The sequence below is a fragment of the Lepeophtheirus salmonis genome, chromosome 13 (genome assembly GCF_016086655.4).
Source record: "Lepeophtheirus salmonis chromosome 13, UVic_Lsal_1.4, whole genome shotgun sequence".
NCBI classification, from domain to species: Eukaryota; Metazoa; Arthropoda; class Copepoda; order Siphonostomatoida; family Caligidae; genus Lepeophtheirus; species Lepeophtheirus salmonis.
Window position 1 is genome coordinate 26,410,558 of NC_052143.2, and position 17,025 is coordinate 26,427,582.

Here is a 17,025-nt window from a genome sequence, read left to right on the forward strand (position 1 = left end):
TATAATGATTCTTAGGTCTCAGTCCTCACATTGAAACAAAAGAAAAATCCAAGAAATCAGAAGGAAAGACAAAGGAATTATTCTTAAGCAAAAAAAAAAAAAAAAAAAAGAGGGAATGTTGATTAGCGAGCGTAAATACCTCCCTTTTAGAATTCCAGTTGATCGTAGAGAGACTATACCAAACCTAAGAATAAAAAACTATTATTATAAAACGAACAATTAATACATATATGATAATATATATATTTTTTATTTTTCCACCATCCAGCCATCCTTTCATATACACATCCGCCCGTCCATTCTCCGGATCCAAGTTGGGTTCATCTATCCGTGAAATATCCAAGAATACGAATTGATTGCTCCATATATTTCTCGAAACCGCCAAGGATCCCCTTCCCTCTGTACAAGATCGCTTAGAGGATTGAGAGGACGCTCTTAACCAAACTTCCAATTTTTCTGCAGTTCGCATGTCGACTCGACGTCGTTATGAGAAAGTCTAGCTTCGCCCCGAACTCCACAAGAATTTTCCCTTCTATGGGGTTCCTAATACCTTGAATCCTTAAGTACTTGTTGAACATGTGTCTGCATGTCTCAGTATATTATCCACAGAAGGAGCAATTCCTCTCTGTTGCATCTGGGAGTGACTTATTTAGAAATAATGAGGAGATAGACATTCGATAATGGAACCATTTTTTGCCGGGGTTCATGAATGTATGGGAGTGGATGTTTTGTTATAGACTTTCATAATGCTCTCCTCAGATTTAGAAACTCTCTCGCACTAGGGGTGAAATACCTACTCCAAAGCTGTCCCACTAAGGCAATCCGATCAATTTATAGATCTCTTCGGTACTGATGAAACGTATATTATAATTTATAGGTTCGTTTGGAATCAAAAGAGGGAGGACTGAAGACATTATATAGGATCCAGATCTACCCATGTTAAACCGTGTGGCCTATATTTTCTTGTCAACTTGATTAATTTCGGCCCTTTCACTTTATTTCGACGCCCTTTTGTTGCGTGAGTTTCATTTTTATTCGTGAGGCCTACAATATTTTGCTCAGACTTTGAGTGATTTCTAGAATGCCTCGGTTGGGGTAACTCCCAAGCCTCAGTCACTAATGGTCGTGTTCATTCTTTTTTGAGATATATAGGGTTTTATTGTGCCCTAGTTATTGAGTTAGTTTATTTCCTCTATTTCTTGACAGATGTTTCTCGAGTACAGCATATCTTGTAGCAAGTGGGCTACATTTAGGATGATGTTGATACTCTACGTTTGGTCTTATCAAGCTTATTGTGAAGGATTTGTCAGAAATTTGATGAGGACTTTTGTAATCTTTTGGTAAGCTCAACTTCGTAGGCCATTTCACTTATTTTTTAGCTCGAAGCAATGAAAATCCTGAGGAGCTTGGTCTTTTCTATGATTTCAAATTCAAGGAAGGATATCTTAGTGAATGATTTAGATGTGATTACTTTTTTTCTCTCTATATTTATTTTAAGACCCGATCGATTCTTAAAATTTTACATGGTCTTGAGCCCAGCGTCAATCGAAGTCGGTATTTCTGAGGGAAATCCCATGAGAGTTATGTATTTATGAGAATTTGAGCCAAAGGCTACCCGGAAATCAATATGTAGAGTTGTCTGTTCTATTTTACTGGTGTGTGTCTCTTCTATAGCATCTTGTATTGATCTGGGATATCATCTGCATTGTGACCTTTAATAAAGCTTTTTTGGTTTTTGATATAAAAGTTGGAAAGAATATGAGCAACCTTTGGTTTGAGATCCCCAATAATATTTTATATGATATATTCAATTACGTGATTGGTCCATAATATTTTATTTCCAATGGCTCTTTTTCTTTCTTGTGGATTACAATGGCGATTCCTCTGATTATAAACTCTGGGACATATCCCTTCTCGAAGATCTCTTTATACACCGACCCTAGTTTTGGATCAATTAAAATATTTTGATAAATTGACTGAATAATTGTAGAGAGCAAAGACAACTCTTATTATAAATTGCTTTCGGGTCTTTTTATGGAGTCGGTATAGCTCTAATGAAATAGCTTATATACCCAGCAATTTTCTTCGTCAATTAAATTTTCGGCTAACCATGGAATAGATGTTGCCTTGTAAAAAGCAGAAGGAAAAATTATGTAATTAAAGAGGTCAATTCTTTTTTGAAAATTAATATTTCTTCCATTTGAGAATAGAAGAATAAACAAAAATGTTTAAATCTGTCCAGATTGTTTAAGAAGCTATTTTATTTTCCTATTTAATTCCTAAAATATTGACACTCTTTTTGATAGAGCAATCAGCTATTTTAAGTCTTTCTATAGGTTATTAATTTACCCAGGGGATAATAACTGTCTTCTTATTATTAATCTTCAAGCCAGACCTTTTTTCATATATTTTGAAGAAGTGAATTAAAACTTTAATCCTCCTTTTTAAATGGTTTTATGACTTTGCCTCCAATATCAGAGTGATATCGTCAGCATACATATCAATAATATGTTTTCACGTTCCAAAATCAACTTCAAAATCTACAAAATTATTTCTTATGGAATCCTTAAGATCTTAAAGCCTAACAGCGAAAAGTAGTGGAGTTGAAGGGTAATCCTGGTGACAACTTTTTTTATAAACTGATAGATCACTTTCCAAATCACCTAATGCAATAATTGACGTACCATTGAGTAGAAGATCTTTAATTGGCTTGAAATTTTTTGTAAGAAGGATTTTATTTGAAGATCTCAAAATATGTCTAAGTAAATTGGTATCAAAGGCCTTGCATAAGTCAATTTCATTGGACCAAAGTTCCGCTTACTTTATACACAAGATATGTACTTCAGAAATTATCCTCCCTTCAGGAAGCCTTTCTGTTCCCGAACAAACTTATAATTTAAAATTGTCTCTATTTTGACTGCTAGAATGTCTCAACCAGCTAAGGCACAACAGCATCAATGCACCGAGTGAAAATTTTGTCTTCACATCATCAGGCCCTGAAGCTTTCCCGTTCTTTTTGATAAAATAAATTATAATTTTTTTAATGAAAATCAAGTGATTACCTAATTTTGGCCCAGGAAAATTATATCTCTCACCACCAAGAGTCTGTTGGAAATTCAATATCTCACGAGAGTGTGTAACAATATAGCCTTTATTGATATGTTTCTTTATGACGGATATAGAAAAACGTTGTTTACGATAAGGGTTTTTAATATTTTACAGGGGTAATTTTCAGTGTCGATTTTTGCTTTATATTCCAGTTCAGCAATTTCTGATAATCGAAATAAGTATGTAGTATCTGAAGTAATAGTACGTACAAATAAAGACCCTTTTCCCAGCATTTCCTCAATATCTTTTTGAAACGACATTTCTCTCTTTACAAACAAACTCTAGGGTAGTAGATTTAATTTGTATAAAGCAGATAATGAGCAAGCTTTTTTTTAATTAAATGAAGTGCTAAATTGATTAATTAAACGTATCAGAAGTTTGTTGATAAGGTTTTATCTTTGTCTGTTAATACCCATTTGTTTTACTAAAATTGTTTTTTAGGAATACTGCGTATTTTGACATACTATTTCAACCTGCAAAATCTGGATTGCATAAAAATTAACTATTGTAGAGCCCATCAGGGTAGGCCATCTTATAACAATAATGATTGCAACTGTTGCCAGATATTCATCCTTATTAATTAAGATTCCTAATATTAGTTTAACTTCATAGAGCTATCATGAAGATTTGCAAAGAAAATATCCCTCTTGTTCAGATAAAAGTTAAAAGTTCCTGCACCGATTGGTCCACCATTTTATAAAGTTTCAAAATGAATCCATTTCACTTATTTAGTTTATTGTTGTTTAATTTCTTATTTCCAATAGTTTTTAGTACTTAATTAATTTCAAAATTTATTGCTTATTCAATGAAAAAGCCCTGCATTTGAAATCATCATTTTGAAAGATTTCAAAAAAAGTATAGACTCATTTCAGTCGATTAATTTTATAAATTATTATAATTCTCAAATATCCTAATTCTTTCCATGGGCATAACTTTTTTTTCTAGATACCTAATTATTAACTAAAATGTTAATTTATATATATATGTAATCTCTCGAGAAAAAATAAAGAAAAGAGAAAAAATAGTGTATCTACGCTCCCCATATCCTTATATAATTAACTTAGTATAAGACTGATTACATTAACAACTATTTTTTTCAATGACATTTTCTAAGATTTCTTTATTCATTGATCGTTATTTCTTCATCTAATGAATATGAGGATTTGTTATTGCTTTAGTTACTATGGTTTTTATCTCATCAACTCATATTTATATCTATAGAAATAGATGTTTAACAAAATATTGTTGTGACATCAATTAAAGCTTCATGATTTGGAAACGTCGACTTTAGAAAAAGAAATCCATAATTTCATAAATTATGTTATAACTCTTTTTAATCAAAAGTTACTGACATTAATGGTAGATTCGAGGATTATTTGTATTATTTAAAATGGTGTTTAATAATGATTGTTTATATATGTTAGAGAATGTATGGCTTCAAGTGTTGACATCAATCACTATATGAAATAGTACATATACATATTAAATCATATCAAGTTTTCAAAAAACTTTAATTAACATTTAATTGATATTATATTATATTGTATTTGTTGTAATTCCATTAACACCACATTTGATAATATTGTATTATCAGTTAGCTTTATTTCTAGGACCATTAATCAAGATCTCATTTGTTATCCAATATATTAACTGAAATTATATTTTCTTTCTTTATGAACTTTGTGTACAGGCCTCAAAGACTTTCTCTCTTATTGACAAAAATAATATCTGTAATTTTTAATATTTAATTTAAAAAAAAAAAAGTCATTCTAGTTTGTTATGTGTCTTGAGGCTTACTCGATATAATTACCCTCAGCCTTTATCACAGCCTATGAAGCGGAGTAGGCCTTGATGACGAGTTCCCTTGCAATGTACTCTTTGATGGTAGTCACCAGACTTGCCCTAGTTGTGTAGGGACGTCTATTAGTGTGTGCAATAAAGTAGCTCGTAGCTCCAGACCCATTCTATTTCCATTTGTTTTATTTTTACCCCAAAGTAGCCATATTGATAAAAGGATCGAGGTTTTGATTAGTAAAAAGTACAGACAGGAACTAAGTACTTCGTATTAATTAGTAGCTACGTCTTTGACATACAAAAAAACAACCCTGAAAATTGAAAACATGATTTCAAAAGTTCAATTTGCTGGGAATAACCTCTTACCTTTCCACCAATGCTGGAAGAGTATTCTCTAGAAACCGTCTCTGCCTAGTCGTATATTACATTTGCATGAAGCGCTCAAGTACTGCCTCTTTATGATTTTATAGTATTTTAATCATAGATTTCTTAAATAAAGTGTTTATAAGTTTAAGTAATTTAAATTAGAGATGCACCAATAAGCCTTGAATTTGTTAACCTGGTCCAGGATCTAAAGATAGGTTTATTATTAACCACTAATAACTGATGAAATTCGGTTGCATTTCTCTACTTTATTTTCGTTGCTGATGTTATGAAACTCTATGAGTGATAAGTTGCTTTCAAATTATGAGAGTTAACTTGTTGATTTTGAGTTTTTTAACATTTACAAAATACAGCCTATTTTTAAAACCATTCATCATTGCTAAAGGGAGGGATGTACTTTTTGTCTTCTTGTTCGAACATTTGTATGTATAAAATAAGAATAAGAAGAACTTGGTATACCAGATTCCATGGGAAAAGTAATAAGATATGTGTATTAGCGGGTAAACAACTATAAGAATTATAACTGAAACGTAAAAGAACTTACAACTAAAATTGTGTTGACTTGTGTAATCTAATAACAAAGACTTTGATAAGATATCACAAGTATAACAACAAATTAAATTAGAAGTAGAATGTAAGTTTGAAATTAATTTTGTCAAAAATGTCATGAAGATCTCTGAAATTACTTTTATTTGTTTAATCTCTTTATATAAACACTACAATATTCTATCATGTCAGTTTTAATTTAATGGATTAAAATATAATATAAAACAAAAGTTAAAGAAAAGAACAAGACTCTAATCCAATCTTGGGAATGGTTTTTTGATGAAAGATAATATGTACAGGGTGCTAAGTATAATGTAAGTGTATCTAAATAATTGAGCTTTCTACTTCATCATTGAAAATAAGACAATTTTATTTTAGTTTTACAGCTTCTATATTTTATACGATCTCTCCTCGGAGGAATAATTTTCTCAATACGAGAGCGGAACTAACTCAAGACATTCCTGATACTTACAAAAGGAAACTTGTACCAAACACAGGTAATAATGTCTTCTTTGATATTATCTAAATTTGGATGAAGAGTACAATTTGACTTCTTTTTGACGAAACTCCACCAGAAATAGTAAAGGACACTTAGATCAGGATATAAGGAAGGCCACATATTCTATCGACAAAATGTTTCTGTATTTTTCATTCCTCTTCCTAACTGCTAATGTTTATAAGCAGAGGTGGGTTTTTGTTAGAGCGCGAGAAAAAGGCAGAAGCAGGTACACCTTAATTAAGAAAATTGTTAATTTCAGCTGCTTGTTATATTACTATGATGGGGAAAATGAATTACTGCAATAAAAAGGAGAAGCTTCTACATTTAAAATAGCATTAGTATAGAAAAAAAATTATAAATGTATTTCAATTCAAAAATAATTATTTCATTTTTAAATCAATTTACACCACAAATAGGAGATAATTAATCTTCTGGAGGGAGATGTTATCGCACCATCGGTTAATCAAATAACTAGTGATATTACTCGAAATTCCCCAGCGTTGAAAAAAAAATATATATTTTGTTTAATAATGTAGAAGATAACACCCTAACCAATCCTTGGTGTTACTCTGCTTTTTTCGTGAGAAAACTCACACGTAGCTACTCACTCAAAACTTAAACATGTTTTCCTCAAGAATAAAAAAAATATTCTTTGACGAGCAAGTGAATACATTAGCTCGATGCTAAACCTCATTAAAAGTAACATTCATTTAAAAAAAAGATTCAATGTGAAACTATTTCCCGCTTTTTTTCCTTTTTTAATATGAGTTGTTTTAATTTAAACATACCTACATAAACAAGAGGTTTTCTGTGGACATTTATCAAACAAAATCATCTGCAAATAGTACTTGGCTCAACTTTTGTTCTATATGTGAGGCCTCAGTTCTAATAAGTAGCCCAATACAAGTTCTAAATCCCATGTAGAACTAAACTCGAGATTGGTCCACTTCTTCTTGATAAAAAACTAGAGACTAGTGTGATGAGTAGCAAATACCCTCGGCTCCAGACGCACCTAGATAAAACAGTACAAGGGGATTTTGTCGGGTGAGGAGGGAAGCCACATGTTGAGGTCCCAAAAGCGAAGAAAGTTGTTTCTCAGGAATGCCTGTCACTTAGTAGTGCGATGATACGGAGCTCCATTTGAGTAAAAAATGCTATATCCGAACTTTTCTCTGGCAATAGGTAACACTCTCTTATTCAGAAGTTCAATGTAAGCATCTGCTTTGAACAATGTCTCATTGAAGCTGAGACATTGTTTGGATATTCGGTTGTGATGTAGTGGTTGTTTTGCTTATTCACAGTGTCATCAACTGCGAAAAAAAATTTATCAGAAAAGAGAAAAACTTTATCCTTTCTTTCTTTTTACCTTCAGAGAATTTACAATCTTCTTTGCTCTTTCCAACTATCTCAGATTGCTCTGTTCAGAGATGATATGTTTTGTTGTCCTCCTCCGTGATTTTGAACCAATGACATTCTGGAAAAAATAAAATGTGTACCACTAGATAAAATCAACCCTGTATATACTTAGAACTTGGGGAATGATAAAATACATTTACATACACTAATTTATTCATTAGCTTTATAATCCTTAACCATTGGAAAGATCAAACATTCGTCTAAAGACCTTAAGGGCAAGATTATTCTTCTATTTTAAATACAAACATAAGTATAAGGTACAGCCATATTTATATAATATGTTACACTTTTATATTATACTATACTATAATCGCTATTGATATGATTAACTTTTTTCTTTATTTAACAATATATAATAATTCTTCACAATATATACCTCATATCAAAATTCTAGATTGAAAATACTAATATTTATATTTTTCCAAAAGCCCAATAGCATTTTTTTTGTGTAGGAATTATTTAAAAATTGCTATTTGACAATACTAACCGAGCTCCGACATCTAGGCCCTAAAGGTGGGCCCTTTTACTTGGCTTCGCCATTTACCCGTGTTACAAGTTTTTGTATAAAATACTGATTACGTAAATTAGTAAAAAATTCGCTCAAATAACTGATCTGGTAGTTATAACGATGTCGCAAATCTTTCGTATTTTAAACCAGTTCATATTTGAATCCATATGTTCTCTTAAGAAATGGATCTGATGCTTGAATCTTCAAGGATTTCCTCATATCATTCCACCCACAAGCATTTTTATAATACTTGCTCTACAATTGACTTTACCATGAACAATGAATATATTTTTACAGAAAAGTTAATGATATTTGTATAATTATATTAGAAATATGTTCCTCCATAAACCATCATGACAATAAAACTTAAGAAAAAAATGGCAATGGAAAAAAGGAAAAGTGATTAAGTGGAAAAAATGTTAGTATATTTTTCTTTTCTCTTAATATATATAATATTGTTGATAAGTATTATATAAGTTTAAAAGAATTCTATTACTACAGCTGTTTGAATAGAAAAAATGTTTATAACTTAATTCTCTATTATCAATTATAATATCATTAAGCCTGATGTATTTTCATATTGGAAAGGACTGATAGATTAACGAACAAGCATTAATATAATATATTGAGAAATAAAAGACATTTGAATTTTTTGAGGTGCAGAAAACTTCCAATAGTGTTGATCCCAACCGTACGTACTGCAATTAACCAAATTAGATAATTAAATGAGTGTATAAAAACAAATTTTTATCCATATCAGTTTTCATTAAATATTATTTACATTTATTGCTTGGTGTATATATCAAAAATAATAAATGATGAAATAGCCATGATGTATCAAAGAAGACAAGAGAATTGAAAGCTGACAACCAGATACATTGGTTACTTTTTTTTGCTCGTGAGCAAATTACAATTAAGCAACGATCGTGTTTAGTTGAAGCTCTGCTTTAATTATATATAAATGTGTTCCCCTTTTTTATGCGCTAAGTATTTTTGTCTACGCCTAATAACTCCGAATAATACTGTGAACTTCATCTACCAAATTTAATGATTCCAATCTTCCTGTTTACTTTTCTAATAAAAAGAATATCATTTGTTAATACTGCCCTACTTCCTTAATTAGGTTTGGTGAAGAAATGTCAATAAATAGTTCATAAATATTATTATTGTTAGCATATTTAGATACGATTGTGTTAGAACAAAATGGGGTTTTTTAATAAAAACAAATCATTATGACTTTCTTATATATTTTTTCAGGAAAAGTAAACATAGAAATAGTAAAAAAAACACTTATAATTTCAAGGGGGAAAGTCTTATTAAACAATTAAATTAAATTAAAGCAAAATTAGCTGATCAACGTCATGTTTCTATAAAATTCAATAGAAATGTGAATGTGTTATGAAGTTTTTTTCTCAATTAAAAATATCTTTTTGTAATACATATAAAAATGTAAATATTTCCAGCATATGTTAAATTGTAGTAGCAAATGTTTTCAAACAGTTTTTTGTAATTAACTATAAAATTTTAAAAAAAATCTTCCGAAATAAAATTTTAAACTTTTTTTATATTTAAAGTATACATACGTTAATTTTTTACTTCTAAATTAAATGTCCAGATCCAAATCATGCATTTTAAATATTTGAAATGAAAAAATAAAAACTAGAAGAAAATAGTTAAATATTTGTTCAAATTTAGACGTAGTGAGATAAATGCTCAGGAATAAAAATATTGTAAATATGTCCATGTAAAAATTCAAAAGTTTACATATAAATAATTGAATAATCTTCTGCTAAATATTGTTGTTCCAAAAGACTTCAATTTCTCAAAAATCTATATTTTCTATAATCATGAGAATTCAAGCAGATGACACCATCTCCATTGTAAGTGCATGTCTATTGCCCTTAATGGAAGTTTTTTAATGTATTTTTAGTAGGAAAAGTAAAAAAAATACGAATACACAGAGGTTGACGGTCTTTAAAATTATGCACTAACCAACAAGGCTAATCAAATCTCTTTACTAAACGTATGAAAAATTTACTATCCAAGAATACCACACATGTTAAATCATTTTTAGACTAGGACAGGGAAATTTTAAAGAGGTAATTTTGTTTTAAAACGAGGTAAAGTTTGGGAGTTCAAAAAGAATGTAATATATTTCCTGTGAAACACAATTAATACTTATTAAAAGTACAACTAAAAATTGAACTTGTAGCAATATAAAAATTATTATTCATGTTCCATAGAAAGTAGGTCTTTCTTCAATCTAGCATAAGGGCTATATTCTTCATTCCAAAGTAAATAAGTTGCTTTCTTTGGAATAGCTTCGATTCTAAGCCTGTGATTGATGTACATGTTGTCAATAAAATTATGTATATGTTGCGATGGAGGCAAGAAGAGCCATCATGGGCAATTTATCTGCTCCGGAAGGATGAAAAGAACTTTACCGTTGCCCCCGTCTACAAAGAGTAAAATGATCGGATGGTTTTCATTGACAAGGCTGACAACAGCATCAGGATAGTCACTAAGACCAAACATCTGGCCTCTGTGATGATGTCGGAGGTTGTGGCATCAACTGGAGAAAAAGTACCTCCAATTTGGTTTCCTGCTGGATACCAGTTACCCGCAGCAGACTACTTAATGGTATTGAAGGGAAATGTGGTTGCATAGATCACTAAGACCATGGAAAAGTCCAACAAGGGAGCGTATATATTTCATCAAGATGGGGCTCCGGACTATATTACTAATATTGTGCAAGAGCGGATGGGTAGAAACATAAATTTCTGGCCAAAGAACCTGTGGCCCCCTCAAAGCCCAGATTTGAATCTACTGGACTACTCCATTTCGTGGCAAATTGAGAAGAAGGCCTTTCAAGTCCACCACCCGAATATTGATGCCCTGAAGACCTCTGTTAACCAGCAGTGGATGACCATAAACAAGGACTACTTTGCAAATCTGTGCAACTGTTGTTGAGGCGGTTGGAGGCTGTCATTGAGGCTGAACTGTTATAGTTAAAAATATTATGATATAAAATGTTCTAGGTACAACATTACCCGGAGCAATTATGATTATTTTAATTACTACTTAGAGGTAGGTGTCAGGACTTTTTCTACAACCGGTATTTAACATATTATTTTCGAGGTTCTAAAATATTTTGCATATTTCAGAACTTCTTTCTATTTCAATGATATTTTTTTATGAAAAGATCTCAAATTTTGTACAAATACTCCTTTACTACTCTAAAATAGAAATAGAATAAGATAAATAAAAAATATGTCCTAAAAAAATGATTAAAAAAAATATTTATCCTTACGTCTTAAGGTGTACCATTTTTAATTAAATCCCAGGAATAATGCTAAACTTATCAATGTTATTAAGTAGTATAGAAGAATAAAATACGGCATTACATAGCAAAACAGGCTAAACAGGTCACCCTTTACTAGACAGACTGATTTTTACTGGCCATGGGTAGCAGGCAGATCGTAGGTGTCGATCCCTGCCAATACCTATATTGGTACCGAAAAAAAATAGAATCGTGGAAACACTAATACATACTTTGGGCTACAGGTGTATGGAAAACTTCTACTATATTAAAAACTATTGAACGAATTATTAGTTATCACCTATTATGAAATTTTAGTAGTTACTCTGAATATGAGTCTATTCAAGAAATTCTCTTTTTCAATAAATGTCAACCAAAAGGATTATATACTTTGTTCGGCTATATCCCAAGATCAGTTCAGGATTCTATTAAAAAATCAAAAAGTATTCAACTTCAAGTACATTTTATATTTACTTTTTATTAACTAAAACAAACAATCACAAAATTAGTATTCAAAACATTACTTCATCCGCCTTGCCAACAGTATTTGAAGCTTTTTTTTTATTAGATACCAAGTGTAAATGTATTTTCCTTCTTTTAAATACTCTTAATTCTGATGCACATTAAATAGAAGTGTCACAATACAATAAGTAAGCATGGACACATTCTTACTTACGGTAAGCGTAAAAAAACCGCCTTAGAGAATGTCATAAAAATGATGGAAACATAAAGAGACGACCTATTTGCTGACAGAGATCACAATAAACAGTAGTGTTCCTTGCTCGCTGATACTTTAGAGTTTTCAAAAAAGGGGGAATAATCATTTATTCATAAAATATGCTCTGGTTGTAGTTCATAATAAAAACCGATAATTAGCGTGATCATCCTGACAATGTGAAGAATGTTCGGAACGAGAGAAGCTAAGCTGTCATGATGTTATATTAGATCAGATGCAAGCATTCGTTATAACAAATATATAAACACAAACCCCACACTGCATATAGAAAGGACGTATAGGCTGTAATTACTTCGAGCTCAACAAGGACTTATACTTAAAACTTCCAAGCCAACCCTCCTTGTTACTTTTCGTCTTTCATAAGCACATACACTTGTTATTACTTTATACTTAGATGTTCTGTCTTTCAGAATGAAGTAATAATGATAACACCTTTTGAAAATGATCCTGTTTGAATTGTCAACTAAAAAAAATATGCTCCTGCATACTAGGACATATTATATACATATCTGGGATTAATGAATAAAAGCATTAATATCTTGCTTTTATAAAATATACTCTTATTTATGTTTAACCTTACACTCGCTACAATTTCAACAATATCCCCATCTCTAACGACAGGATAATAAAGAAAAAAAAATGAAGCTTACTTAATTACTCTAGTTATTAAACATGAGCAACTAAGTATTCTTGTATGTAACAAGAGACTAAAGTATGAACCTTTAAATATAAAGATGTCCAAATTGTTATTGCGAGTGTAAAAAATAAATAATTATGCCGGTAACATTGAGAAACGAAATATCCGACAGACTGACAGAGATAAACAATCAGTGATCTTTGGTTGCTAATACGTATGAATTTTTAAAATAAGAAGGAATAATTAATATGAAAATTTATATTTTGTATGCTTTTAAATGTGTACTCACGAGGACTTACACATATCTAGTCATAGAATAATAATTGTTGTAATAAATGTCAAAAATTACTCAATTGGCATAGGGAACATTTGATAGAATCTTTGTTATTAAATTATCCTTATCTAGGCCTATGTCAATGTTTTGTTTTGTAACCCTTGATTTAAGTTATTGTCTAATGATTATTTAACTTAAACAGAACATCTTCCTGAAGATCCGAATAAAAACAATTATCAATCAATATGTCTGTCTTCTAGAGACTGAAAAAATGTAAAATCAAAATCAATCTTGAGACCCTTAAGATTAATGAATATGTCGATATCTAAAAACTGATATTTCTATAAAAATACTTTGTGTTGTCAAAAAAAAAAATATATATATATAGGCAATTCTCTAAGCCAACAACCAGTTCTAAAATTATATATTTCCATATAATAAATAAAATTATAATTAATTTACATTTTGATATTTAAAAAAATATATATATTAGTTTTGTGAAGTTTAAGTTTCATACAGATTAATTCTCCTTAAATTGATCACATGTTTTCTGTACCATTTCTAGTAATGTCATACTATACATATGTTGAAGAACATAATCTGAACAATTATAAATCCTGAGAATTATGTAAATATATGCTACTGAAACGAAAAAAGATTGGTCGATGTTTTCTAAGAAAAAATAAATGGCAAAATTATTTTAAACAAACGAGAAGAATTAATTCCACTGTTCCATATTCAAGTCTGTTGATGTGAAATAAAACAGAAATACATTGCATTGCCAACACTCTTATCTTATTACACATATATTAACTTCCCTGCATTTGACCTATTGTGGTTTTAATTATGACTAGTCTTCAATCAAAAGGGTAATAAGAATAATGAATAAATTTATTTATGGAACAAGAATAATTAGCAACTTATTTATTCAAAATATTTTTTTTTTTTTGCAAACATCGTATACGTGAGTTACACCTATCATTTAATGTCAAATTTATTTACTTTTTTGAATCAAGAGCATCCAGCTAATTTTGAAGGACAATAATTGGTCAACAAATAAATGAAAAAGACTACATTCGAATAAATTTTTTGTCTCCAAAATATATTTATCTAAAATCAACGTAAGTTTTTATCTACCAGGTTCCATCTATTAAAAAAAATGAAATATGAGCAATTAATTAAGTTTCATGAAAAAAGAGCCTCATATTTTCAAAATTCAGACCTATCCAAGCCATTTGAAGCAAACTAATATTTGAAATACCGTAATGTATCAAATTTTAAATACCTTGAGAGGTCTCAAAAATGATATTTAAATGCTCGAATTTTTAGCACATTTGTTTGTCCTCAATACAAACGGGAAAATCCTTTTGTAAAAAAAAGAAAGATATCCCCAAGCCGGGAACTGTACTACATGTTACCAAAAAACGGGTAACCGGCGTTTCTCGAACAAAGGAGGGAGCAGGAAATCATATTGACAGTATTCAGTACAATTTTTTAATGTAAATACCCCTTCAGAGTGGGTGAGCGTTTGGGTATTCTATATTGCATAATACAGCGCCTGTATGTTATATAAAGATTTATTACTATATATATATTTTTTTTTTAAATGTGTGATAAACTTTAAATAATATAGCAAAATACATTCATTAAAAAATTTGTCTTAATGTGAAGTCTATCTTTTATTTTTGTCTAAAAATTGATAAAGCGAAATTTGCAAAGAAAATTGAAAATAGCAGTTTCCCACTAATTTTGCAAAACAAGTAGTAACACCCTTTATTTGCATTATAAAGAGGTATAAAATCCACCAAGATTTTTTTGTACTTACAAAAGTAGAATAGTTAAGGAGATTTATGTCTTCGAAAAAATATCACTCGATATAATAGATTCACTTTTGCAAATATTTCAAAATTATGCAACAAAATGTTATCAAAATTGAAAATACTATATTGTTATAAATTGAGGTTAATAATTTTATGTCTAAAATGCTTCATTTTGTGGCATTTCTTTCAATAAATTGAAAATTGACGTTTTGATAAAAATGAATATCCATTTTTTTGCACCTGAAAAAAAACAAAACGAAAGTGCAATTTTCACTGATTTTTTTTTATTTTTTACGAGTACTTTTTGATATTGAATCAATACAAAAAAGCTTATGTCTGTTTTTTCCATAACGCCCATCCCTCATCGATTTATAATTTAAATCGAACTATAGTCTCCTAGAACTCCAAAAAACATTTTTTTCTTTTTTGGGTATAGAATAAGCGCCCCTTTATGACCCCCCCCTCCCCTAAAATTGACAAAATGAAGCTTGTTTGTGTGTGTGTCATTATGAGTGCCCCACTGTTGAACATAAGAGGCTAAAACTTTACATGGTTCCCTCTTTTGAATCTGGTCAGGCTAAAATGGGGATGATGATATTGATATTAATATTTTTTTTCAGGAGGGGGGTCAACTAAGGGGGCTTATTCTATACCCAATACACAAACATTGCTTTTTGGAGCTCAACAAGACTAAATAGGAGGCTGCAAAAAATCAAAAAAGTTATAGGCAAAAAAAAAAAAAAAATCGGTGAAAATTGCAGTTTCGTTTCTTTTATTTTTCTGTTGCAAAAATTTTTTTTAGTGGATTTCCAATGGAATATTGAATTCGTAGATTAAATAAAGTTTGTAGAAATTTGTCTAGTAATTCGTTTGAATATAAATTTGACACATAAAACTTGATGATTAAGTGAAATATATGTCATTTTCTGAATAATTTTTCATTTTTTTCCATCAAAGTAAATTTTCAATTTTTAACAAGAAAGGCCACAAATTTATGTAAAAGCCAAGTCATATTTTCGAGAAAAAAAAAACATTTCTTGATCTATCACTTAAATTACAGATTTGGTATCCGACAAAGATATTAAAGCATGGAATATTTTTCCACATTTTAAGAGATAGAATTTTCTGCGTACACGCTCCCCCCCCCCCTTCGACTTGGTTTCGATTCCAAGTCGAAGTGCAAGTCCTCAAAATATGCAATCGCGTCCAAGTCCCTACCTCTGGGAATATTAGTTGATATGGATGCTTCTTGAAATTCCGAATTATCAATAGGGACTTTCTCTTTTTTGCGTAGAACATATGCGAATGTGACTTCATAATAGGTACATTACATCACTAGGATTACAGTGTCCACTTCTATTGATGCTCTTAAAAATAGTTTATAGTCTTCTTTCTCAAGTCCATCATCTTCAAACAGAATGATTCTAGACTCATTATACCGACAAAAACGTTGAACATCATTCTTTTGGTAGTTTTTTAAGATGAGAAAATTATCCATTTATCTCCATCAGAAAACTATACACCCATAAAACATTCTGAAAGGATTAAAGATAAAATAGAGTTTATTTCTTGAGATATTATGTTTTAATCTTTTATTTTATGGAAAAGTTGTCTTAATATTTATAACGAGTTAATTTGTGATTTTGTAGCAAAAAAAAAAGAAGACAATTACTGATAAAATAGTTACTTCTAATTGCCTATACCATCCAAATCTCCATTTGATACAATCAAAGTTAATTTTACAATTGAGAACAAATTTAATATATATTTAAAAATGCTCATAAATATAATTTAGTAGAACCCACAAAGATAGACTTCTATACCTAAGAAAAAGAATATTAGTTTTTAAAAATCGTAAGTTTGTTAACGTTTTGATAACTTTATATTTTCCACTAATTCCAATTGTATATAATCAATTCACTAATTATTTCATGAAGAAGAAAAAATTATTTGATCTAATTGTAAATATAAATACTGGATTCAA

The 17,025-nt window shown here is 30.1% G+C and overlaps 1 long non-coding RNA gene across 1 annotated transcript; it reads right to left on the reverse strand.

Annotated features, from left to right (window-relative positions):
- Positions 1-4,808: 4,808 nt before the first annotated feature.
- LOC139906947 (uncharacterized) lies at positions 4,809-16,576 on the reverse strand. Its single transcript, XR_011783206.1, has 5 exons — positions 16,260-16,576; positions 7,698-7,805; positions 5,269-7,641; positions 4,906-5,213; positions 4,809-4,836 (listed from the first exon to the last, which is right to left on the reverse strand). It is a non-coding gene; the product is annotated as an uncharacterized lncRNA (long non-coding RNA).
- Between the last annotated feature and the right edge of the window lie 449 nt (positions 16,577-17,025).